The sequence below is a fragment of the Puma concolor genome, chromosome D4 (assembly GCF_028749965.1).
Source record: "Puma concolor isolate L17-30 chromosome D4, mPumCon1.1.hap2, whole genome shotgun sequence".
Taxonomy (NCBI): domain Eukaryota; kingdom Metazoa; phylum Chordata; class Mammalia; order Carnivora; family Felidae; genus Puma; species Puma concolor.
This window is the reverse complement of record NC_141679.1, coordinates 88,522,079-88,547,499: the sequence shown is the minus strand read 5'-3', so window position 1 is coordinate 88,547,499 and position 25,421 is coordinate 88,522,079. Positions and strand designations below refer to the sequence as shown.

Sequence of the window (25,421 nt, the reverse complement as noted above, 5' to 3'; positions counted from 1 at the left end):
CTGGCCACTTTTCACTTATTCCCGCATTCATTCATTCGTTCATTCATTCATTCATTCATTCACTCAGGCATCAGAACACACAGGTACAACGAGAGAGGCCTGGCGTCTGTCCTTAGGGAACTTTCCGAAGAGCTGAGGTGACACAAGTGAACTTGTGAATGAAGGAGTCCAGGGGACGAAGGCAGAGGGGTGAACATGGCCTGGGTTGGCAGCGGGGGGGGCTCTGGAGGAGGTGACATCTGAGCTGAGACCTGAAGGATCAGTCAGAAGCCCGGAAGGCCAGAGGACAAGGGCTTCAGGAACAGCAAATGGAAAGGTCTGGAGGGCGGTAGGCAAACCAGTGCTAGGGGTAGAAAGTCGGGGGGGGGGGGTGGGGGGGTGGGGGGGGTGGGGACAGAGTGACCAGATGTGGCAGAGGACTCACGTGTGGGCTGGTGCTGGGAGCCCAGGGTCCCATGCCCTTGTGGGTGCGGGGTGGAGCCCTTGGGGGCCAGTCCCGGCCCAGTCACATCCTTTAAAGTCTGTGGGCTTCCCTGAGGCTGCACTGAGTACAGGGGCGGTGGGGCGGGGCAGGGATGAGGGGAGACGGAGACAGGGAGGCCCTGAAGAGGCTGATGTGTGGGGAGAGGTGCCGAGGCTGGACTTGGGGGGTGGCTGTGGAGAGGGAGAGGGGTAGACTTGCTTAGGATTGGGTGCGGGCATGGGGGCGGGGAGGTCAAAGAGGAACCTGAGTTTGGGGACCTTTACTTTCCAGCACGGGGAGCCCTGGGACAGAGGGACGGCCTGAGGTTGGGGTGAGTGGCGCAACCCCGGGACCACCGCCCTACTCAGAACCCCCCCTCCGCCCCCCACCACCGCCGCCGCCCAGCGACCCGCGGTCTCTCACCGCTGCCCGCGCCCCGCCCCCCCCCCCCCCACAACCTCATTGTCTTGTGATTGATGAAGGCCCCCCATGCGGTGTTTGTTCAGCTGTCCGGACCCCCCCCCGGGGCTGGCTGCGCGTCTGTCCCTGTGCATCTGTCCATCTCAGAGAGGACGAAACCTAAGGAGCAAGAGTGGGGGCCCCGAGGCAGAGTGAAAACCCACCGGGGTTTGGAGCCTCGCCCTCCTCGCTCTGCTTTGCCGGGGATGACTCATCCCGGGAAGTGGACAGTCCAGACCAAGGCTTTGATCCTCTGCTGGCTACAGGCGGCGTAGCCCCCAGACCGTGGTGTTCATCCAGGACAGCTCCCCTTGGGGCCCAAGGAGGGCAGTTTGGGGGGTCAGGGCTGACCGTGAGCCACCGGCTGAGCTGTGGGGACCCAGGACTGGGAAGACAGCACCCTGCCCCCTTCTCCTCCATGGCCTGACTCAGAGATGGCCCCACCACCCACCCACCGCCCCTACTTTGCTCTCCTCCCTCACCCCTTTTTGTCCAACAAGCCCTCCCTTTAAGTCTTTTCCGTCAGTCCACTCAGCCCTCTGTCTGCCTCCCCAGACCAGCCCCCCATCATCTCTTGCCTGCACGTCCAACCTGCCTCACTGCTCTTATCCTTGCCCCTGTGGTCCCTTCTGCTCAGGGCAGCCAGAATGATCTTTCTGGAAGTGCTTCTGAATGTGTCCCCCCTCGGCCTAAAACCGGCTGTGGCTTCCCATTACCCTCAGTACGACCTTGCAACTAACACAAACCCGGGATGGCGCGACCCGCGGCGACCTCTGTCCCTCCCTCCCTCCGTGCTACTTCCTGTAGATCTCTGCTTGTGAAACTGAGGATTTTTCAGTTGTCCTAATTAGTCCTGTTTTACTCTCACCCCCTGGACCTTTGCACCTGCCACCGTGCCCTTCGCCGGGAGCAACGCCACAGCCTCTGCCTGGCTGACTCGGATTCAAGCGTTGGGTCTCAGGTGAGACCTCTTTTCCTTTTCTGCCCTCTCCCCCTAACAGCAGACTGGGTCAGGGGCCTCCTCCAGGCTCCCACGGACCTCGGACTTCCCCGATCGCAGCCCTGACCACCCTGGACAGGGCCTCTCCTTCAGTGCCTGTCCATGCCCAGCATACAGTAGGTGTCCGGGAGAAGGTTCAAGGTCGGGGAGGGAGGACTACTGGGTTGCAAGGGCTGAAACGGGCCCTGCTCAGGCCTCCTGGCTATGTATGGCGGGGTGTGGGGGGGGGGGGCAATTATCACAGCAAATGTAATCCGCTGCTTGCTGGGCTCCAGCATAGTCCCATGGAAGATTCTGCCCCACTGCGACAGAAGAGGCAGCTGGAGGTCACCGAGAGGGCTCTGCCCACAGAATAAGAACACTGGTGATGATCCGTGCCCTGGCTCAGGGCCACACCTGCTTGACCTCCTGTACCGTTATCGTCCCCAGTTGACAGATGAGGAAACTGAGACTCTGCAGGGCACAGTGACTTGCCCAAGGTCCTTCAGCCATGCCAGAGCTGGGACGGGAACCCGGGATTGCGGCTGCACATGTCACCGATTACCACCGGGCCGGTGGCGGGCGCTTCTCCCAGACTCAGCAGGCCTGGGTTTCTTCGTCCGCACAATGGACCTCCCGAGAGCCCGGACTCCTTCTCAGGGGGGTTGTGAAACCAGCATGCTGCGGGTTAGGGCAGGGACAGGTGCGAGTTCCAGAAGAGGAGGGTCAAAGAGGGGCAGTGATGTGGCCGTGGTCACAGAGCATGGCGGGGGGGGGGGGTGTGATTCGTATCAGCCTCTGAACCCAAGGCAAGTGGCATCCGGTGAGATTTTCTCCATTAAGCTCCGCTGTGAGCCTTGGTGGCAGCAAGGGCACCAGGCGCTGGTCTGCAGCCTGGCCTGGCCCCGTGGGAAGAGCACTGGGCAGGGAGTCCAAGTCAGGCTCTGGCATGGCCTCTCTGTGCCCCTGGCCCATCGTGCCCCTCTCTGCCCTGGATGGGCCTCCCATGGTTTGCTTGGGATGGAGGCAATCAACGTGATATTACTGAATCCCCATAACCATCCCGCGAGGCTGCCTGTCTTATTATTTCACTGTTCTCCACGAGGCCGGGAGACATGAGGTGACCCACCCAAGGTCACTCAGCCGGGGAGTGGCAGGGCAGGAATCTGGTTTTTCAATTTACGGACATACAGTCGGTGCACGCATTTGCATCGCAGAATGTGACGGGTGTTGGCATCTATATGCACCCACAAGACGGTGAGCATAGCCGCCATCCTCCAAAAGTTTTCTTGCGTCCCTTCGTGGGACCTCCTGGCCCCCGAGGTCCCAAGGCCACCACCGAGCTGCTTTCCGTCGACAGGTTAGTTTGCGTTTTCTAGAATGTTCTATAAATGGAACCATCCAGTATGCATTCTTTGTTGCCTGGCTGCTCTCCCCCGGCGTCGTGACCTTGAGATTCCTCCACGTTGTTGGGTGTATCGAGAGTTCATTTCTTCTTACTGCTCAGAGGCGTTCTATGTGTGGATGTACCACAAACTTTCGAGCCGGGTGCCTGTTGATGGGTTGTTTCCAATTTTGCCTGTCACAAACAAAGCTCCTCTGAAGACTCATGCATAAATCTTTGCATGAACCCAAGTTTCCACTGCGCTGGGATAAATGCCTAGAGGGAGCGGCCAGGTCCCAAGGTAAGTGTACGTTTCAATCTTTAAAAAGCCGCCGAATGTTCTCCAAAGTGGTTGAGCCACTTGACATTCCCGAGAACCGAACCGGGGGAGGAGGGTCCCATAGCGGGATGGGGACTGGAACAGAGGCCTGCCCAGCTCCAGAGCCCCTGTCCCGTCACTGCCGAGCTGGCCCTCGCTCGGAGCTGGCCTTGTTCCCTGGGCTGCCTCGCTGGAGAAGGAGCCAACAGACAGCAGGGGCTGAGATGCTCTCCACCCACAGGCGCCCTCCCTGCCCTGCCCACTGGCATCAGCCACCCCCTCCCCTGTAGGTCTGGCTTCCTCTCTGAGCAGAGCGGATGCCTTCTGGAGGGGCCCAGAAGCTCCTGGAGGGCAGGGCAGCCCCCCCTTCAGTGGGTGCCAGGGGAATGCCAGTGTGTCTGGGGGAGCAGGGCTGGACCCTCTGTGGACCCTGTCTCTGGCTTGTTGAGGAAGCCCGGGTCTCCCAGGCCAGTGACAAAGGCTTCTGGGGGGGGGGGGGTGTTGGGGGGTGCTGAGGATTTTATTGGGCTCCTTACCCAGCCTGTGGGTGAGAGACGTGTGTGTGTGTGTGTGTGTGTGTGTGTGTGTGTGTGTGTAAAGGGCTGTCCCTTTGAGCTCTGAGAGAGGAGAAAGAAAGAAGCCATCAGAACCTTGGCAGAGGGGGAGACACAGAGGGACGGAGCCCCAGACCAGAGAGAGAGAGAGAGAGAGAGGCAGCCAAACCCAAGAGGGGCGCATTCCCCCTCCAGACCCCGGGGAGGTGGGAAGAAGGCGGGGAGGGGTGCGCGAGGGGAGCGCGCGAACCCTTCATTAAAAATGAAACCCCCGAGCCCGGCCCGCAGCGGCCGAGGAGCCGGGCTGCCAGCAGCCTCCCTCTCGCAGGAGCACAGAGGCCCGCGCCGGCTCCAGCCGCCCGCGGCCGACCTCACGCGTCCTCAAAGCCAGCCTGTCCCACTTCCCCCGCCGGTTGCTACAGCAACTGAGCTCTGAGTAATCAGCTGCACGGTGACCTTTCTTCCCCCGGAGAGAGGGAGGGAGGGAGGGAGCGCTCGGGAGGGAGGGCGGAGGGAGGAGGGAGGGACGAGGGAGAGGAGGAGGGAGGGGAGGGAGAGAGGAGAACAGAGGGAGAAAGATGAAGAGGAGGAGGGGGAGAGGATGGAGGAGAGAGAGGAGAGAGAGAGAGAGGGGGAAAGGTGGAGGAGGAGGGAGGAGGGGGAGGAGGGGGAGGAGGGAGGCTGAGCGGCCGGTCAAAGCAGTAAAAACACTCCAGCTGGGGTCTGGGGGCTTTCGGGATGGAGCTGGCAGGCAGGAGCGGGAGAGAGGAGGGGCAGCGGGGCCTCGGTGATGGGGGAGGGGGAAGCCCGGGGACTGGGGGGGGGGGGGGAACGTGGAGGGTGCTGACCTGGATGCCCCCCCACCTGCCCCCCCCCACTGGCCCTCCAGCCTCAGTGTGGTCTCTCCCAAGTCTGGGGGGATTGTGAGAGAATGGTGAGTCCCTGCTTGCTCTCTGGCGCAAAAGATACCCTCTCCCAGCAGTCTGGAGTCCCCCATTCCCCAGATGGGAAAACTGAGGGCAGCAAGCTGGTTTACAGTTTCAGGACTGGGCACTTGACCCCTGTGACACCCCTTTCCCCCTAAGTGCTTCCTACCAGGAGGCAAACTGCAGCCGGGGTGGGGGTGGTGGGAGAGGGGGAGTCCTCCACCACTCCCAGGGCCCCCACCGCCCAGCTCTCTGGCCTCAGTTTCCCCGGTTGTAAGGCAGGGGCCCCGAGGGGGTTGGTGCTTACTGCCCAGGGAGACCGCACTTGCTGAGGAGGGTCTATGGAGCCTCTACACCCAGGTATTGATTTGAAATTCTCTCAACCCAGCAGAAGCAAGGCGGGGAAGATGTGAGATCCAGGGAGGGTGTGAGCGGAAGGAGCCAGGGAAGGAGTGGGTGCAGGCGGGAGCCCCCAGGGGTCGGGACGCCACCGTGGGAGGGCGTGGAACCCTCCTGGTACCTGCTTTCCTGCCCGCCTCGCGGGATCCTCCCCAGATCGACAGCCCTGGGCCAGCACCGGGCCCATCACCCGCCTGGCCCTGGGGACCCGCCAGCCGCCTGTTTATGAAGCAAGCCAGTCCTGGAGTCACAGCCGCGCCCACGGAATGGGGGAGGGGTGACAGATGGTGGAGGTGCCATTTTAACCAGAGTCTGCAGCAGTTGGGGAAGGGGAGGGGGGAACCCGGGGTTGGGGGAGGCTGGGACCCTGCATTGTTGCTCCCTCAGGGCCCCTCTGCTTCTCCTCTCCACCTGGGCACCTCCCCCAAGCTCAGGTCTGAGAGGCCACCTGACCCAACAACCCGGTCACGTGGGCCGCCCAAACTCCCATGGACTCTATGGGTGCCCCTTGGGGCTGCGAGGTGTTGGGGGGGTCCCCTGGGAGGCCGGGGCGACAGTGATAATCTCTTAAGGCTCGGCAGCTCATGAGGAGAGCCCTGTGACCTCCCAGCACGTAACAAGGACAGGACCGCGGACCAGGAAACACCAGGGGCTGACAAGGGGTAGTGGGCAGGAGGATCTGGGGCCGACTGAAGGCCCCAGAGGCCAACCTTTAGCTCCAGGCTTCGGCTGGAGCGCTCAGGGCGGATGGGGAGCGAAGCGTGGGAGGGGTCTGTGTTCTTATCCCAGCCCAGCACTCAGACCCTCTCTGGACCTCAGCATTTGCATCTCCAGCAGTGAAGGGTGCTGGCCTCACCCATCTGGCTAGGAGGCAAAGCGCTGGTGACAGGGAAGCAATGGCAATGCCTACAGGTAACTGGGAAGCCTGTCTTCTACAGGTGAGGACAGCAAGGCCCAGAGAGGCCAGGGTGCTTGCCCAGGGTCACCGAGCTGCTGATGGGAAGCCCTGTGCCCTGGGTTGTCCAGGACGAGGTGCATGTGAAACAGAGGTGGGTCACAGCCTGCTGCTCTGGCTGGGGGCCTGCCGCTCCCCTGGGACTCTTGGGTCCCTCGAACTTCCCTGTTCCAGAAACCTGCACGCACCCAGACCTTTGTTGAATAAAGGACACTCATGCTACGAGCCCTGTGGTTGGTCTTTTGGCTCCAGGGTAGAGATAATAACAAGAGTGGCTAGGTCTCCCTGAGCACAGCCTGGGCCCCCCCCCCCCCAGCGCTGGGCTGAGCACCCACGTGTATCTTGCCACGGACCCCCCTAGGTACCCCAGGAGATGGGTGCTCCTATCAGCCTTGTTTTCAGATGGGAAAAGTGAGGCTCGGGGGCGTGCAGTGACTTGCCTCGGGCCCCACAGCACTGAGTGCCAGAGCTGGGATCAGAATCCACGTCTTGACCTCAGAAATGGCCTCTTAACTTCCAGCCCATATCAGTCAGGCTTGACCAGACTCAGGGGACTGAGGATGTTTGCAGTGTTGGACTTCGCTGTGAACAGAATCCCCTGAGCCCCTATTAGAAAATGTTGCTAGAGGCTGCGCGGGAGGTCCCCATGGGCACAGGAAGGAGGGGACTCATGACAGGATAGGACGTGGGCAGGGTGAGATTGGGCGGTAGGGTTGGGGAGGCCAAGGTGCCAGGAGTACTCACAGCCCAGGAATCCTTTCTGATCTTTGCGTACGGTGGGGGGAGGGGGGGGCAGAGACCATTTCCCTTTCAGACAGATGAGGAAGTTGACGGTCAAGAAAGGCCAGAAGACTTACTACAAGTTCCACTGGGCATTAGGGGTGGGATCAGGGCAATGGCAAGATTCTCTGACCCCCAACTGGGGTGCTTTTTGTTGAATGGCATTGTTGCCCACCCAATCACCCATCATCTACCCTCTCATCCATATCCCTGCCCATCCATCCATCCATCCATCCATCCATCCATCCATCCACCCACTATTCACTTACCCACCCATCCATTCATGAACCCATTCACCTATCCATCTTCCCATCTTAATTCATCTACCAGCCAGCCAGCCAGCCAGCCAGCCACTTATTCATCCATCTATCCGTCCATCCATCCGTCCGTCCATCCATCCATCCCTCCACCCATCCACCATCCGATCACCTATTCATTTTATTTGTGGTCTATAACCAGTCTGAGTCTTGTTATCTACACTCTTTAGTTAGGAAACACGTATGTCCGTGTGCACTGGGTGCTGATCCTTCCTCTCTGTGGAGGTGCACCAGCTCCCCACCACCACCCCCCACCCCGCCCCAGTTCAGCCCATCGATTCCAGAGGTTCCCATGATATGGGCCACGCCCCACTAGTCCAGGGATCGAGACCCGAAAGGACTGTGTGGACCAGGGACTGCTCCTGCCTCCCACATAACATGCTGTGTGACCGTTGAGCAATTGAGAACTGAGAATAATTGTCCCTGTCATCTGAGGATTGGAGGAAACCCATGGGAACCTTAGGAAGGCAACAGCCCTTTACCAACCCGAGGGACAGTTCTTTTGAAGGGGTTAGCAGGGCTCAGCCTTTGGGGGGATCCACTCTCTTATTAGTGAAACCAGCCAGAAAGGTCTCTTGATTCTGCTCAGATCAGCTAGCTAGTCATTCATTCATTCATTCATTCATTCTGTACTAACTGTGTCCTAGGCCCTGTGTAAGACTCCAGGGACCTAGAAATCAATACAAATAGTTTCTGCCCTCAAGAAATTGGCCGACACTTGGCTTGGAACAGAAATCAGTCACTTCGCATGGGTTCTGGTTGAGGCTTGAACTTAGTCCAGGGGTGGGGGGGATTAAGCCCCTGCCCGGGCTGGACAGGTGAGGAGGGGGCCCCAGAGGGGGAACATACTCGGGATCTTGAAGGACAGGGTGGAGGGTGTAGGGAAGGACATCGGGGGCAGAAAGGAGGGCACATGCCAAAAACCGCGGGGTGGGGAGGGACTTCCTTGAGAACCTACTAAGCTTCAGGGACTGTACCCCGTGTTCCTCCCTCATTATCTCAGTGGATCCTTCCAACAACTCTACGAGGCTGGCATTCTATCCTTTGGCACATTTCACTAATGAGAGAGCTGAGGCTCAGAGAGGACCTGCGACTTTCCCCAAAACACCCAGCACCCACATGCTAGATGTGATACACCAGCCTAGACCTGTTGGTCTGACTTTTCTCATCTTCCGTCATCTCGAACATCTCCCCCTGAAGGGGAGGGGAGGGGAGAAAGCACCCTGTTATCATCCGCATCTTTTCAGAGAGCTTTGGCGGCTCAGGCATGCATTGGACCAACAAATATTTATCCACGCCTCGGGGTCAGGCCATGCTGTGCTGGGGGGTTGAGCAGTGACAGGACGGGCCCCTCCCTGCCCTCTGCGGGCTCCCAGCTGACCCCTTAGCTCAGGCGACTGACCTCAACTCCTGGCGAAGCCCTGATTCACCCGGGCTTAAAAATAAACCCAGGTGCTGTCCAGGCCCAAAGAGCAAGGGACCACAGGCTCCCAGAGCAGAGGCTGGGGAGGCAGCAGGCAGAACTATCAGCTTGGAACGGGGCTCCTCTCATCAGCATGGGGCCCCAGCCTCCCTGCTTAAAGATCGCCTCGAGCGCTCTCTTAAAGATGCTAACACTGCAGCTGACATTTGGGAGATCCTGGCAGGCGATCAAACCCGAGCTGAAAAATCGGAGCTGCCGGGCGGGCGTTGGTGGTGGTGGTGGTGGTGGTGGGGTGGTCACCAGGCAGCAGGGACCCGGGCTGGTTGGGGGCCCAGGGCCACAGGGCTTGGGCCTAAGACTGTGCGTTCCGTCCAGCCCTGTGCGGCCAGGCTGGGCATCCTCCTGTCTCCCTGCCGGAAGGACTCGGGGACGCAGAAGGCAAGGACATGGCAGGACAATGGATAAAGAGAGACCCGAGTCTCTTAGCTCAGCCCCAAACTTCAAGTCACTGTCAGTGATCAGGACCATCGACCCAAAACATTCATAGGGTGGTGAGGTATGGGAAAGAGAGAAGCTGGAAGGAAGCAGGTGCCGATTACTTTTCTGGCTGAAGCGCCCAGAACTGAGTCCCCACCCCTCGCCTCGGTGCAGGGAGGAGCGTGAGGGGTCCGAGGGAGGAGTTAGGGGAGAAAGAGCCCCACTCCACCTCCTCCTGGGGCACCACTGACCCTCCACAAGCTTCGACAAGCCTGAGCCAACCTTGTCTCTTTGCTCGTCTTTTATATCCAGGCGCCTTCTGCCCACCCACCTACCGCCCTCCATCAACCCCTACGCACCCACTCATCGACCCAATCCACCTGCTTTCCACCCAGCCGATTCGCCCGCTGCTCTTCTGCCATCTAATTAACCAATTATCCTTTTCCTCCATCCATCCACGGACTCATCTACTCAGCCATCCATCCCCGTCCGTTCATCCATTTCCCCAGCTGACCACCGTCCAAACGTCCATCCACTCCCCACGCGGCCATCCAGACCGTCTCTTCAGCACAGGAGAGACATATCCAGCCCGGTGTTAGAGGGTCAGGAAAGGCTTCCGGGAGGGAGACCTTCTAAGCTGAGACAGGTCTCAGGGCAGGAGGAATCCAGGTACAATGTGAAAGGGAGAGTCTTCTTCCCCCCCGCCGAGAGGTGTTCTTATGGGAGCATCAGGTCGTATTCTGGTTGTAGCTTAAGAGGGAGCAGCTGATCAGAGAGCCAGGAGAGGCCGAGGGCCAGCAGGGCGTGAAGCCCGGACAACTTGCCACACAGGATTGTGGGAAGAGAGGTGAAAGATACAGAAGGCCAAGCCTTGGTCCTATGGCCATTTAGCACTGACCCGTCCACAGGGGCCCCCTCCAGGTCCTGCAGCCCTCCCACCCACCTGGCCGTCCTCCCCATTCCCAGTGTGCTCCCAGGGAGACCCCTACAGACCTACCCTCACAGGCTCTTCCTCCATATGTGGGAATTCCAGCTTCTCCGGGTCAGGGTCCTATCTTTCTTGTGGTCCTGTTCCATGGCACCGAGCTAAAGTTCAAACAAACAAAACAAAATTCAAGAGATGAAAACTATGACTACTCTTCCCAGATTCTCCCCGTCTTGCTCTTGGAGACCCCTTCCCTATATACCCGGAGACCCCTTCTCCATACCCGGAGACCCCTTCCCTATATACCCGGAGATCCCTTCTCCATACCCAGAGACCCTGTCCCGAAGCCTCGGTATCGTCCTCATCCCCTCCCCCTTTCCCAGGTGCCCCCGCCGCGTCCAGTCGGTCGCCCAGATCTGTCCATTCCATCCGACAACCTTGCATCTCTCACTTCTCTCCACCTGCTAGCCCACCAACCTGAGTTAGAGTAGCAGCCTCCTTGTTGTCCTGCCGGCCTCCAGGCTTGCTCTCCATCCAGGACATGTACATGGGGCAATCAGAGAGCTACTCTAAAATTTCAACTTGACCGCTCTAGTCTCCTACTTAAACCTTTCGTGGTTTCCCATTGCCTTCGGGATAAAAGTCCCTAAATTCCTGCAGGATCCTCGGTATCAGCACAGAGCCCGTCTCGGGGCTCGAACCCACGCACCGTGAGACCGTGACCTGAGCGAAAAAATAGTCGGACGCTTAACCGACTGAGCCGCCCAGATGCCCCGCAATTCTGTATTCTCCCCACCACGTCCAATACCTGGTTGGCCCTCGGGCACAAGAAAATATTGCTAAATCTCCAAGAGTAATAGAGTTTACCTCCAGATTCTTTCTCCCCAGATCTGACCTTTTCCATTTGCACTTCGTGCCTGAAACCAAAGCCAACTGCTTGGCCTCTTCTCTGCCCCCACCCCCTGGAAACTGAACAGACTAGGTATTCAGACTGCTGCAGGGAGACATAGCCCACTCAGGTAGTGACCGACTCTGCCACCCACGTGAGGGCCGACTGCGGCCGCTATGGACCCAACACCGGATGGAGTGATTCGATCCAGGCGGCCTGGACCTGGCCACGGCGAGGCACCTGCAGAGGCAAGAGGTGAAGAAATAAGCAAAGAAAAGAGCCCTTCCTAGAAAGGGTCTTCCTCCTAGTCCGTGACTGAGATTGAGCTCAAACATGTATTAAGCTCCTTCTGTTTGCCAGGATCCTTACTCTCCGCGAGTCGACCTTTTTTTTCTCCAACTGAACTGGAAGCAAGCTTCGAGCCAGGACTGTCTATTTCCTCCCAAATACCCTTCCTCTTGCTACAAAAGTAAGACACGCTTATTACAGATATTAGAGAAAATGCAGATGGGCTCAGTGAAGAAAATAAAACCACTTTTAGTCCCATCACCTGAAGATGACCACTTAAAAAAAAATTTTTTTTAAGATTTTATTTTTTATTTATTTTTTATTTAAAAAATTTTTTTCAAACGTTTATTTATTTTTGAGAGAGAGAGAGAGAGGGATAAGAGTGCAAGCGGGGAAGAGGGAGACACAGAATCCAAAGCTGGCTCCAGGCTCTGAGCCATCAGCACAGAGCCCGATGCGGGGCTCGAACTCACGAACCGTGAGATCATGACCTGAGCCGAAGTCGGATGCCCAACCCACTGAGCCACCCAGGCGCCCCTAAAGATTTTACTTTTTTAAGTCATCTCTACACCCAACATGGAGCTTGAACTCATGACCCCAAGGTCAAGAGTTGCACGCTCTTCCACCTGAGCCGGCCAGCCACCCCTGAAGACGACCACCTTTGACATTTGGAGGAGTCGGATCCCCTCCTGGGTCTCCACACCCAACGTCTTTGCTTAGACTCGCACATGCAATTGACATGTAAGAACATTTGTGTCCGATCACTTACCTGTTTATTCACTCTTCATTAATTCCAAAAGTATCCATCCAACTCTCAGTGGTTGTCAATTTCGTGGTGTTTTACATTCTTAGAAGCCGGAAGGAGAGGTACAAAAACCTAAGATACTCAGGTACTGACCATGAATTGTACTCAGCCGCCAAACCTTCCTCAGCCCCTTCTCCAGGTAAGCGGTCAAGGACTCGAATCCAGCTCCTGGCCGGGTCCCTCACCAGCTGTGTGGCCTTTGGCAAGCCCCCGACCCCATGCTACCCAAAGTGTGGTCCACACTTGGCCAGGTCCACTTTGGCTGCTGTCGACGTGCGCATCCTGTTGTGATTGGATACATTACAATAGTACTGTTCCCGGCAGATTGGAAAATTTTCTCTAAACCTTCCTCCACCACAGATAGTTTGAGAAGCACAGAGGTAACCCACTCTGTGCCTCAGTTTCCTCAGCAGTAGGATGGGAACGATGGTGGCCCTTGACCTCAGCCGGTCCCTGGGAAGGGGAAGCGAGCCACTGATGGAAGGCTCTCAGGACCGTAGCTGGGCACTGGCACCTCTCCTTAATGTCAACGTCACTAGTATTTTTGTATATTTTCGGTATTCTGCCTTAAAAACATCCAATTTTCTGAGGGCGGCGGAAGGAGGCTTGGAAAGAGGAGTGGACCTCGATTAATGCATCCTACCCTACCCCCTAATTTCCCGAAGGAATCACTGGGCACTGTATTCATCTATTTCCCAAATATCTAGAGACCACTTACAGGGTGAAGCAGGAGAGCCCAGTACGCACACAGCACCCTGGCGAGACAGTGCTGGGTTCAAACCCCTGCTCTGCTCCTTACTAGCCGAGCGGCCTCGGGCAAGTCACTTAACCACTCTGAGCCACAGCGTTCCCGTGTGAGGGCCCAGAGGGGTCAGCCCAGGCTGGGCCCTGGCAGACGATCCCCACACGCCTGTAGACAGCATGGGGACGAAGGCTGCTCCCCATGTCTGTGCTCAGATGTGACCGTTGTGGTGACCTCCTGGGCGCCTTGCCCTCCGTGAGTCTTTGTGGACGGAAAGAATAGCTGCTGTGTTGAGATGCCAAACTTGCCCGGTATCTCTTCTAGAAAATGGACGGATTTAAGGATGGGGAACATTTGAAAATGGAGGGATGTGGAAATATGAAAGGTCTCAGGATGAGTAGAAGCGTTGCCAATTAGACCTGTGTAAATTCGCACGGAAGTCCTAGCCCCCAGCTAGGATGTAACCGGGGCTAAGGTCCTACGCGAGGTAATGAACTTAAAACGAGGCCATGGCGGTGAGTCCCGATCCAAGAGGACCGGCGTCCTTGTGAGAAGGAAAGCACACGGAAAGACACTAGACGCCCGTGCATGCACACAGGGAAGGGACCATGTGAAGACACAGCAAGAAGGTAGCTGCCTACCCCCCAAGGAGAGAGAGAGAGACAGAGAGAGAGAGAGAGAGACAGAGGTCTGAGAAGACACCAACCTGCCAACGCCTTGATCTTGGACTTTCAGACTCCAGGACTGCGAGAAAGTGAATTTCTGATGAGCCACTCAGTCTGGTATTTTGTTACGGCGGCCCTCGCACACGCACCCACACTCCCGGCACTCAGTGGGGGGACAGGAACGGCACACCCACGGACACTCCCTTCTGGAAGGGCTAGGAATGGGAGGCACCACGCACAGCAATCCTGGGGCCTGCCGGGTGGACGCTGCGAGGGCCACCGCCCCCGGTGAAGGAAGTGCTTTCTCGTGGGCCCCACTGCGCTCCCTTGGCCCTCCGTCTGTCCCCTGTTCTCGGTGGCCCTCGGGTGGCCCTCTGGGTAGACTTCCATCACGTCCTTGGCCACGTTGAATGCAGACCCAAGGGCCCTCACTGGGGGCTAAGCCGACTTTTCCACCTGCTTTCTTTCCCGCTGGGGCCCAGATCTGGTTTTAAGTCGTGAAAGCTCACGGCCTCTTTTCGTCCAGGTTGGTAGCACTTCTGATGATGCCCCCCTCCTCGGAACTTGGCTCGCTTTTTTTCCACTCGGTTCCTTATTTTATTTTATTTTATTTTGTTTTATTTTATTTTATTTTATTTTATTTTATTTTATTTTCATCATTTTTTTAACACTTACTTATTTTTTAGGGAGAGAGAAAGATACACAGGGTGTGAGTCGGGGAGGGGCAGAGAGAGAGAGGGAGGCACAGACTCCGAAGCAGGTTCCAGGCTCCAAGACGTCAGCACAGAGCCCGACGCGGGGCTCGAACTCACGGACCGCGAGATCACGACCTGAGCCGAAGTCGGTAGCTTCACTACTTGCAAACAGGCGAATTCCCTTCGGAGGGAGCGCGTCTCTTCTCCGCAGCGTCTTGGAAACCAGCAGGGCACGAGTTTGGTGGGGACGGCTGCAACAAAGTCCAACAGAAACGTGTCGTTCACAGTCCTGCGGGCCAGGAGTCTGAGCTGAAGGCGGCAGCAGCTTGGCTCCCTCTGAAGGCCGCGAAGGAAGGGTCTGTTCCAGGCCTCTCTCCGGCTGCTAGACGGCCACATGCTCCCCGTGTCCTCACACCGACGTTCGTCAGTATGCGTTCGGATGCCAACTCCCCCTTCTTGTGAGGACACCGGTCCTGGTGGATCAGGGCTCATCCTAATGACTCCATTTTCCCTTATTGCCTCTTGAAAGACCCTCTCTCCTGGGGCCCCTGGGTGGCTCCGTCGGTTGAGCACCCGACTCTCGATCTCGGCTCAGGTCACGATCTTGTGGTTTGTGGGTTCGAGCCCCGCATCGGGCTCCGCGCCGACAGTGCAGAGCCTGCTTGGGATTCTCTCTCTCTCCCTCTCTGTCTGCCCCTTCCCCGCTTGGGCTCTCTCTCTCTTTCAAAATAAATAAATTTAAAGAAAAATTTTAAGAGCCTCTCTCCAAATACAGTCACCTTCTGACGGTCACACTGCGGTTAGAGCTTTAACACAGGAATTGAGGGGATGTGAGTCAGTCTGCGACATGCCGCGAGGAGCAACCAAGGCATGCCGGGCGTCGCTGTCTCCCAAGCTCTTCAGCTAAAGCTGTAAGTACAGTTGAGTATCAGCTTTGTGAGTTATAGGCGAGAATCTTCCCAAATGTTTCCTGCTGTATGACGCGGTCACCATCGGTACCTTCTTCTTTTTTTTTTTTTAAATATAATTTATTGTCAGTTTGGTTTCCATACAACACCCAGTGCTTGTCCCAACAAGTGCCCTCCTCGATGCCCATCACCCGCTTTCCCCTCTCCCCCTGCATCAACCCTCCGTCCGTTCTCAGTATCCAAGAGTCTCTTATGGTTTGCCTCCCTCCCTCTCTGTAACTTTTTCCCCCCTTCCCCTGCCCCACCATCAATACCTTCAATAACTGTCTTCTTGTCACGTGTTCCCTGCTCCTAGAGTCAGGGCTATGTGTTTGTTGGGGCCCTTTTTTCTAGGTGCCAGTTTCTGTATCGGTCAGATATTGCTAGGTTATGCTGTGTAACAACCATCCCTGAAATATCAGTCGATCTCCATAGCCAAGGTTTATTTTCATTCAGGTTTCATGTTGTCCACACGTCATCGCCATCACGGGATCCAGGCGGAAGGCGCGGCCCTTCTATGGAATACATCTACTGGAGAGAAAAGAGCTACAGAGCTGGCGGAACCCCAGGTGAGCCGGTCAAGCTTCTGTGGGGCACTGGCGCGTGGTTGCTTCTGCTCACGTTTTATTGATCAGAGCAAGTCCCATGGCCGAACCTGATGCGGATGGGCATGGAGGTATGCTCTGCCCAAAGTGGGGGGCACTGTGAGTCGCTGACCATGCGGTGGGGAGCTACAGCATTCTTAGGGCAGGGACTTACTGGGAACAACGGCACCATAGTTAACCCTGGTTAAGATTGACCCGTGTGTGGTGGGCGTCTGGGGGGGCTCAGTCGGTTGAAGGTCCGACTCTTGATTTCAGCTCACGTCAGGATCCCAGGGTCGCGGGATCTAGCCCCGCACCCGGCTCTGCGTTGGGCTCTGCGCTGAGCCCGCTTGAGATTCTCTCTCTCCCTGTCCCTCGGTGCCTCCCCTGCTTGCGTTCTCTCCACCCCCCTCTCAAAAAAATAATAATATATAAAAAAGATTGACTACGTGTGGGGCTTTGTGCCAATAGCTTCACATCCTTAGCTCATGGGTGTATTATCATAGCCCCATTTTCCAGATAAGAAAACTCAAAAGGGAAGGGACTTGCTCATTTTCTCACTACATAAACAATCTGTGGACATACTTTGCAAAACCCTGAGGGTCGACACACCTATGAAGTCTTAGCCCCTGCCAGGGTGCTGGGAGAGCCTGTTCCCTGGGGAGCCCCCACCCTCCCTTCCCGTCCTACTCTGCCCCGCCCACCCTACCCTGCACATCTAGGAATCCTGCCAGAGCCCCAGAGGGCTGAGGCGGGGCGGGGGTCGCCATGAATGAACTGCTCCTCTGGGAAGGAAGGAGAGCTGGACAAGCTCCATTCTGGAAGCCCGTGTGCTGTGTCCTCTGCGGATCACCCTCTGGCAGAAGTTCCTTCCCGCTCCGGGTGCCCGGCGGCTTGAGAATTTTCTGGTCTGCTTGCTTGTTCCTTTGCTTGTATAGGGGAGGGAAGGAGGAGCTAAAACGATCTTATGACCTTATAATTATTGTCCTTGTTTTGCAGAAGGGGGGACCGGGGCCCAGAGAGGTTACAGCAACTTCCCACAGACAGTGGTGAGGGACCCAGGACGCAAACCCCGCTGGAGGAAGTAGATGAGGCCCGAACGCGAGGCCCACAGGGGCCCTGCGTTCAAGGGGGCCGTGGGGTGGGGTCGCCTGGGGAGCTGCTTAGAGAACGGAGTCTCTTCTGGGGCTGTCCTTGGGCTGTCCTTGGGCTTTCCCAAGTCACCCAGATTGACAGGCCTGTCCTTCCGGGACGGGGAAGACGGAGGTGTCACAGTGATTCTTGGGGGCAAGGACATGGGCCAGGGGCCGAGATAGTGGGAGAGAGCACCTGGCAGGGGCGGGGGGCACAGAGGATGGTGTGACAAGGGCACCCCCAACATACACAGGACACACACACACCACACAGCACATTCACACGTTCCGTGCCCATCACACACATAAATACAACACACACCACATACTGCATTCACACACATAACCTACACACACATCCCACACGGCGCACACACACCATGGGCTTTTCCCTGGTTTTGAGACCCAGCTTGGAGAAGGTCTTTAATGACCTTAGATTTTTGAAAATGCCGTTATTAGGAATAGTGGTTTAAAAAGGAATAAAATGAAACAAATAACCCAGTGAAGAAATGGGCAAAAGACATGAACAGACACTTCTCCGAAGAAGACATCCAGGTGGCCAACCGACACATGAAAACATGCTCAACATCACTCATCCTCAGGGAAATGCAAATCAAAACCACAATGAGATGCCACCTGACCCCTGTCAGAATGGCAAACATTAACAACTCAGGCAACAACAGATGTTGGCGAGGATGCGGAGAAAGAGGGTCTCTTTTGCATTGTTGGTGGGAATGCAAGCTGGGGCAGCCACTCAGGAAAACAGTATGGAGGTTCCTCAAAAAACTAAAAAGAGAACTACCCTACGACCCAGCAATTGCACTACTAGGCATTTATCCAAGGGAGACAGGTGTGCTGTTTCGAAGGGACGCATGCACCCCCATGTTTATAGCAGCACTCTCGACAATAGCCAAAGGATGGAAAGAGCCCGAATGTCCATCGATGGATGAATGGATAAGAAGAGGTGGTCTATATATACCATGGAGTATTACTCGGCCAAGAAAAAGAATGAAATCTTGCCATTTGCAACTATGTGGCTGGAACTGGAGGGTATTGTGCGAAGCGAAATTGGTCAGAGAAAGACAAAAATCATATGACTTTACTCATATGAGGACTTTAAGAGACAAAACAGATGAACATAAGGGAAGGGAAGCAAAAATAATATAGAAACAGGGAGGGGGACAAAACGGAAGAGACTCTTAAATATGGAGAACAAACCGAGGGTGGCTGGAGGGATTGTGGGTGGGGGGGATGGGCCAGATGGGCAAGGGGCATTAAGGAGGGCACTTGTTGGGATGAGCACTGGGTGTTATACGTAGGGCATGAATCTGGATTCTACTCCTGAAATCATTATTGCGCTATATGCTAAGAACTTGGATGTAAATTATAAATAAATAAATAAATAAATAAACAAACAAACAAATTAATTAAGCGATAGCAAAACTTCACGAGACCTTGCGTGTCAGGGAACCTGCCGAAGGCTTTGCGCAGACCCTTCCCTGAGTCCTCAGGACCATCCTGTGAAACAGGTGCTGTTGTTGTCCCCATTTTTATTTATTTGTTTGTTTTATTATTTATTTTATTTTATTTTATTTTATTTTGTTGTTGTTGTTATTGTCCCCATTTTAATGGTGGGGACACTGAGGCTCCGAGGTCTCAGAGCTTGAAACTGATGGAGCTGTCACGGTCACCGTCGGCCGTCTCCCCAAACCGCACGGCGAATGTTCCCGGGGGGTGGTGCACAAACCACAAAACTGAGAACCAAAGCCCCACCTCGCTCAGGACAGAGCTCCGGGCTTCCTAGCACCACCTCCCTGCTGACTGAGGCTCCATCTGTCGACATGAGGTCTGGGGTCCCCCTCTCGTACCTGGAGGCGGTTTGGAGAGGAAAAAGAGGCAGAGCCCGGGGACCACGGAAGGTGCAAAAGGGGGACACGACTGGGGCAGCCTGGGCTTGGTCCTGTCTCCAGGCCTTGACATGCCCAGGCCTCTGGGTAGCTGGGCGAGGGCTTTCTTCCGCTGTACGGATGGTGGCTGGGGCCCTGCTTCCCCTGAGGCCACTTCCCCCCTGCCCTGGTCCTAGCAGGGCCCTACTCAGCCTCCCCTGTAGAAAATGGAGTGCCCTTGGCCGCCAGCTTTTCCCTGTCATTCAGCGTTCAGTTCAGCGGCCCTTCTTCTTCTTCTTTTTTTTTTTTTTTTTCAGAGCCAGTGAGCACTACAGGGGGAAGGGCAGAGAGAAAAAGAGACAGAGAATCCCGAGCAGACTCCACGCTGTCAGTGCAGAGCCCAAGGTGGGGTTCGAGCTCTCGAACCGCGAGATCATGACCTGGGCCGAAGCTGGATGCTTCACCGACTGAGCCACCCAGGTGCCCCAGGTCAGCAGCCCTTCTTGATCCCAGGAACAGCGCCTGCTGTAAAAGGCCAGCTGCTCTCTGCGGCCCCGAGAGGGCAAAAGCCTGGACACCACCTCGATGCCCAGCCACTGGGGACGGGATGACAGTGTGCAGGTCCCAACGCGAGAAAGAGCTTGGGAAGGAGACCATGGTGTGCAAAAGAAAATAAATGGCCAAACAGGATACGTAGCATTGCCCGACTTCTACAAAACATTTCTATGTGCTTGCAGGGACAGAAAAATCTGGAAGACTTTGTGTGAAACACTTGACTGCTGATTATCTGGGGGGTAGAATGGCCAGGTGTTGGGAAAGAGGTAAGGTTACACTATTTGCCTCATACCTTCTGTATTGTAACGATGGAGAGGTTTTATTTTTGTCATTAAGCAAATAAGCAAAGGTGGCAGGGGTGGGGAGGGAGGGTGTTATCCTGAGTCTCTGCTTCCTCACTCGGGGCAAGAGTGGACAGCTTCCTCTTCAGGGCTGGGCTGCCTTCCTCCCCACCTGAGACCTTCCTTTCCACCTTTCCCAGCAGGGCCCTACCCTGGGCTTTTAACATTGCTCCCCTAGGTTGGGACCAAGGGGCATTCAGAGATGAACCGCGGGGTCTTGGCCTTGAGTGGCCTGGAGTCTGGGACAGGTGGACCCAGAACCACAATGATAAAAGTAAGAACCGGGGCGCCTGGGTGGCGCAGTCGGTTAAGCGTCCGACTTCAGCCAGGTCACGATCTCACGGTCCGTGAGTTCGAGCCCCGCGTCGGGCTCTGGGCTGATGGCTCAGAGCCTGGAGCCTGGTTCCGATTCTGTGACTCCCTCTCTCTCTGCCCCTCCCCCCTTCATGCTCTGTCTCTCTCTGTCCCAAAAATAAATAAACGTTGAAAAAAAAAAAAAAATTTAAAAAAAAAAAAAAAAAAAAAGTAAGAACCTCCGTGGCGGGGGCGGGGCCCCAGCACGCGCTCCCCATACGCGAACTCATTGAACCCCAATAGTAGCTGGATGACTTCTCTCATTTTACCAGCAAGGACACAGGCTCAGGGAGGGGCCGTGGGAGCAGCCACCCAGGGGTCCGTGCCCCAGCCTGCCTCTTCGGGGAAAGGATGGTCTGGCCGCTGAACCCTAAGTCATAGCTCCCCACAGAGCTACAGAGACACCAGGCTTGGCAGGTGGGTGGTTCTTGTGGTTCTTGAAGGCAACCCCCGGTGATGGAGATGCTGCCACATGCCCAGTGTGGTGCAGTGCATATGCCGGTTTGGTCCCGGAAGGAGGCACCATGGGCTCCAACTGAAGGTCGGACCGGGGACGGTGGCCAAGGTCACCATGCTGGCCAGTGTCATGACCTGCGCTCGGGCCCTCCCATGAGCGGCGTTTGGGTCCATCTCATTGCAAAGCCCTCGTCGCCCGTGTCCAGTGCTGCCTTCGGCGTCTGCACGGCGCTTGGCATGGAACGCATACGTGACGCACAGTTAGCTTCCCTCCTTGTCCTGGTTTTGCCAGGGTGACCTTGGCATTGCCACTCTGGGTTTCCAAGCCTCGGTTTCCCTATCTGTGCAGGGAGGGGGTTGCCCTAGCTTCTCTCACAGCCCCGACGTCCTAGATCTCCACCCCAGAAGCCAAGAGGAGCTGGTGGGGTCTCCCGGGGCTGGGGCAAATTTGGGGGGCAGGGCTCTTTCCTGGGGTGCTGAGGAGAGCCCTGCAGACGGCCCCCAGCACCCCCAATCCAGCAGCTCTGGCTCACCCCGGCTCCCCACTTCCACCCCCACCACCCCAGAGACCTCCCCCCACCCCCAGCATCAAGCCGACACCCTCTCCTCCGACTGGGGCCCCACCCACCCCACCACCGCGCACAGCGCCCTGAAAATTCTCGGCCATTCCTTCCCCGACACACAGCCCCGGCTCGGCTGGCTGCGGGGCCGCGGAGGAGCGAGGGGGAGAGAAGGAGAGAGAGCCCAGCGAGCCGGCAGGCGAGAGGGAGAGAGAAATGCAAATATTTTTTATCCTCCTTTCTTTTAAATGCTGAAACCAGCCTTGACAGCCTCTGAAAATAAATGGCACCGACTCGCTGGGATTTCAAATTCCGTGATTAAGGGCTGAAGCAAATACTTTTTCCCTCCCTCCCTCCCTCCCTCCTCCCCCGCCCTCCCTCCGTGGGCTGATAGAGCGGCTCGCAGGGCCGGGGACAGCTTTTTGCGAGCCTGCCAGGAGCTCTGATACGCAGCCTCCCGCCGCCGCCAGCGCTCCTGCTCGGGGCTCTCGGGCTGTTTATCAGGAGCGCTCACGCCGGCAGCGCGAAAGCAGCTTAAAATCCCCTCCCGAGCCTCGGCGGCCCCCCTCCTCGCGCCTGCACACCGCGCACGGGCGCGCACACGTGCACACGGGCGCACACACACACACACACACACACACACACCAGCACAGACGCGCGCGTGTGCGCAAAGGCACCCGCGCCCGCGCGCACACGCACGTGTGCGCACACACGCACGAATGCACACGAAACACGCGCACATGTGCACAAAGGCACGTACGCACGGACCTGTGCACACAGCACAAGGCACACGCACGCTCCTAGCCCGGAGGTGTCTGCCTGTTCTCCGGGCGGAGCCGCAAAGCTGGGGAAGGGGGTGGGGGGAAGGCGCAGGGGAGGGGTAGCCCCCCCCCCCTCCCTGCAGAGGCTTCCTCCGGGGTCTGAGTTTGCAGGGGCTGCGGGCTTTGCGTGGCCTAGAGTGCCGGGGGACCCCCCCCCGGGGACCCCCCCCCCCCCCCCCCCCCCCCCCCCCCCCCCCGCCTTGACTGCTCTCTCCTCTGCCCTCCCTCCCGACCCCGCCCCGCCCCCCGTGGCTCCAGCTGCCTCCTCTTCCTCCTTCCTGCTCAGAATCTGCGAGCACTGCTGCGGGGTCCCCAGAGGCCCTGCTGCCTGGAGTTCTGGCTGCCGCGGGGCCAGACCACCTCTGGGTGGCTCTCATTCGGGGGGGTTGGATTCCCCATCTGGAAAATGAGGGGCTTGTACAGGACAGGCCTCCCCACGGCCACTGGGGCTGTGCACCCAGCAGGTGCCCGGCAGAGCGGGGTGGGGGGTGGGGGGTGGTCCAGGAGGAGGCCGTAACCCCTCCCTTTCACAGAGCTGAAAGATGGGGTCCGACGGGGCGTCGCACAGCTGGAAAGAGGGACAGTTAGGGCTCACCATCAGGTCTGAGGGGTGTGGGGGTGGGACAGAAAGCCCCTCCCTGATTCTGTGAGCGCCATCCCTGCTCACAGACAACCCCGAGTGACTCTCTGGCTTTCTGGCTGATGGCCTGCTCCCCCGCAGTCTAGACAGTGCCGATGGCCTGGCGAGCAGGTATGCCCAGGTGCCAGGGAGAGGGGCTCCACCCCCCACCCCCAACAGTCATTCGTGGGGAGCCGACAACTGACGTGAGGTGTCGAAGCAAGGTCTCCCTCGGGGTGCCCGTTGGCCAGGTCGCACCAGCTCCCAGCAAAGCAGAAGGTGGGCACAGCCCCGCGGGGGGCACCGATGGGGACTTCTGAAACCACACCCAGCTCTGGGGCGGCAGGGGAAGAAGATCCATGGAGCGTGAGGCTGGTTCCCAGGTCTGCTCTGCGAAAGTAAGGCACCCCTAGGGGCACCTGGCTGGCTCAGTCGGTGGGGCATGTGACTCTGGATCTTGGGGTTGTGAGTTCGAGACCCATGTTGGGTGTAGAGATGACCTAAAAAAGATATCCTCTTTAAAAAAAAAAAGTGAGGCACCCCTGCACACCCTCCCCTGCCCACACCCCTTGAGGCTGGTGCCTCCCCAGGAGACAGGCAGGGTAGACAGTTTACAGAGAGTAGCAACGGAGCCCAGCTCTGTGCTCGGTATGCTCGCCTAGTGGAATCCTCCCGGCAAACATACCCGTTTTATGGATGAAGACAAGCTGAGGCTCCGATGGGGAAGTGAGCTGCCCAAGGTCTCCCTCAGAGTCAGGATTCAAACCCATTTCACTCCATTGTGCCCCTGAAGGCAGAGCTGGCACCGAATCCCCGTTTGCTCCTTACGCGCAAGACTATTAGGCTACACAGTAGGGCAGTGCTAATAAAAACACCAAGGACAAAGTGGACTGTGTTGTGGCTCCTTCGTCATTGGAGGCTGCCTGGGCTCACAGTGATCTGGCCCCGCCGGGGCAGGGGAGGGGGACGGTGGACACGAGGTGGGGGTGTGGTGGGAACTTCAAGCCACCTCCATCCAGAGATGGGGACTGGGAAACCCAGAGAGGGGAGACGAGCTTCTGGAAGCCGCACAGCAGGGTAATTTTAGACCTTGCACCTCCCAGCCGTAGACGGAGACTCTGGAGGTTAGGGTGCCAGATGTAACAAATAAAAATACAGGACACTCAGCTAAATGTGTGCTTTGGATAGACGGTGAACGTTTTAGCTGAAGTCTATCCCGAGCAATAATTCATCATCAATCTGAAATTCACATTTAACGAGATGCCCTATTTTTTTTTTATTTACTTATGTATTTATTTATTTTGAGTGAGAGCATGAGCAGGAGAGGGACAGGGAGAGAGGGGGAGAGAGAGAGAAGCCCAAGCAGGCTCCACACAGTCAGCACAGAGCCTGACACGAGACTCAAACTCATGAACCGTGAGATCGTGACCTGAGCTGAAACCAAGAGTCAGACGTTTAACCAACGGAGCCACCCAGGCACCCCCAGATGTCCTAGGTTTTATGTGGCAACTCTATCTGGGCGTCTTGCTCTGAAAATAGGCTTTGTTTTGGGGTGCTCTTCAATCCAGAAACCCTAAAACAGGCAGAAACGATGCTGGTGTCCCTGAATTAGGGACTGGTCTGGATCAATGAAGGAACCTGGGATTGCAGGCTGAACTGGGCTTTGCCCGCTGCAGCTCAAGGACCTGGAGGTCACAGGCAGTCCTAAGAGTCCACACAGACTTGAGGGAGGGATAAAATGAAATGAAAACTACATAGGCAAATGCTCATTCCAGCCCTCTTCCTTCTGGCCTTCCTCCACCATAGAGTCCGGAAAATTAGAATTCTCAATTTGTCAGTCTCCCTTGTAGCTATGGGTGGGTATGTGACACAGTTCTTGCAAATGAAAAGAAGGCGGAAGATCCTAGGGAGGGTTTCCCTGCCCGAGTTAAAAGGCAAAGGTTTCAAGGAAAATATACTTCACGCTGCCTCCTTCCTCCTGCCTGGAATGTGGACGCGATGGCCAGAGGTGGAGCAGCCATCTTGGGACCATGAGATGTTCCCAAGTATCACATCAGGGACCAGTGCTGGGTGTTTGGCTATGGTAAACCTATCCTAGGTCTTTCAAAAAAAAAGTTTTAATGTTTATTTATTTTTAAAGGGGGGGGGGAAGGGAGGGAGACACAGAATCCAAAGCAGGATCCAGGCTCCAGGCTGTCAGCACAGAGCCTGATGCAGGGCTCAAACTCATGAACCGTGAGAGCATGACCTGAGCCAAAGTCAGACGCTTAACATACTGGGCCACCCAGGTGCCCCAAATCTGTCCTAGGTCTTAAAGCATAAGAAGCATTTGTGAAGTTTCCAAATGCTCCTTTGGGGGGGGAGGACGTTCTTTCATCCTAAGATTATGTCCTTCGTACCTTTGGGGTTTTAAAACATAATTTATTTCAGGGCGCCTGGGTGGCTCAGTCAGTTGGGCATCCGACTTCGGCTCAGGTCATGATCTCACAGTTTGTGGGTTCGAGCCCCGCGTCGGGCCCTGCGCTGACAGCTCGGAGCCTGGAACCTGCTTCGGATTCTGTGTCTCCCTCTCTCTCTGCCCCTCCCCCACTTGTGCTCTGTCTCTCAAAAATAAATGTAAGTAAAAAAATAATAATAATAATAATTTATTTCATGAACTGAAATGATAGTTGAGGATAGGATGTATAACGTTTATTTACTTGAAATCCCTACACCCAACAC

At 56.6% G+C, this 25,421-nt stretch overlaps 2 long non-coding RNA genes across 2 annotated transcripts; one reads left to right on the top strand and one right to left on the bottom strand.

The window, feature by feature from the left end:
• The first annotated feature begins 940 nt into the window (after nt 1-940).
• On the top strand, nt 941-13,503 carry LOC147575090 (uncharacterized). The gene is made up of 3 exons (XR_015243128.1): nt 941-1,883; nt 2,352-3,586; nt 11,249-13,503. It is a non-coding gene; the product is annotated as an uncharacterized LOC147575090 (long non-coding RNA).
• LOC147575089 (uncharacterized) lies at nt 10,414-13,937 on the bottom strand. The gene is made up of 3 exons (XR_015243127.1): nt 13,791-13,937; nt 10,838-11,083; nt 10,414-10,521 (listed from the first exon to the last, which is right to left on the bottom strand). It is a non-coding gene; the product is annotated as an uncharacterized LOC147575089 (long non-coding RNA).
• Between the last annotated feature and the right edge of the window lie 11,484 nt (nt 13,938-25,421).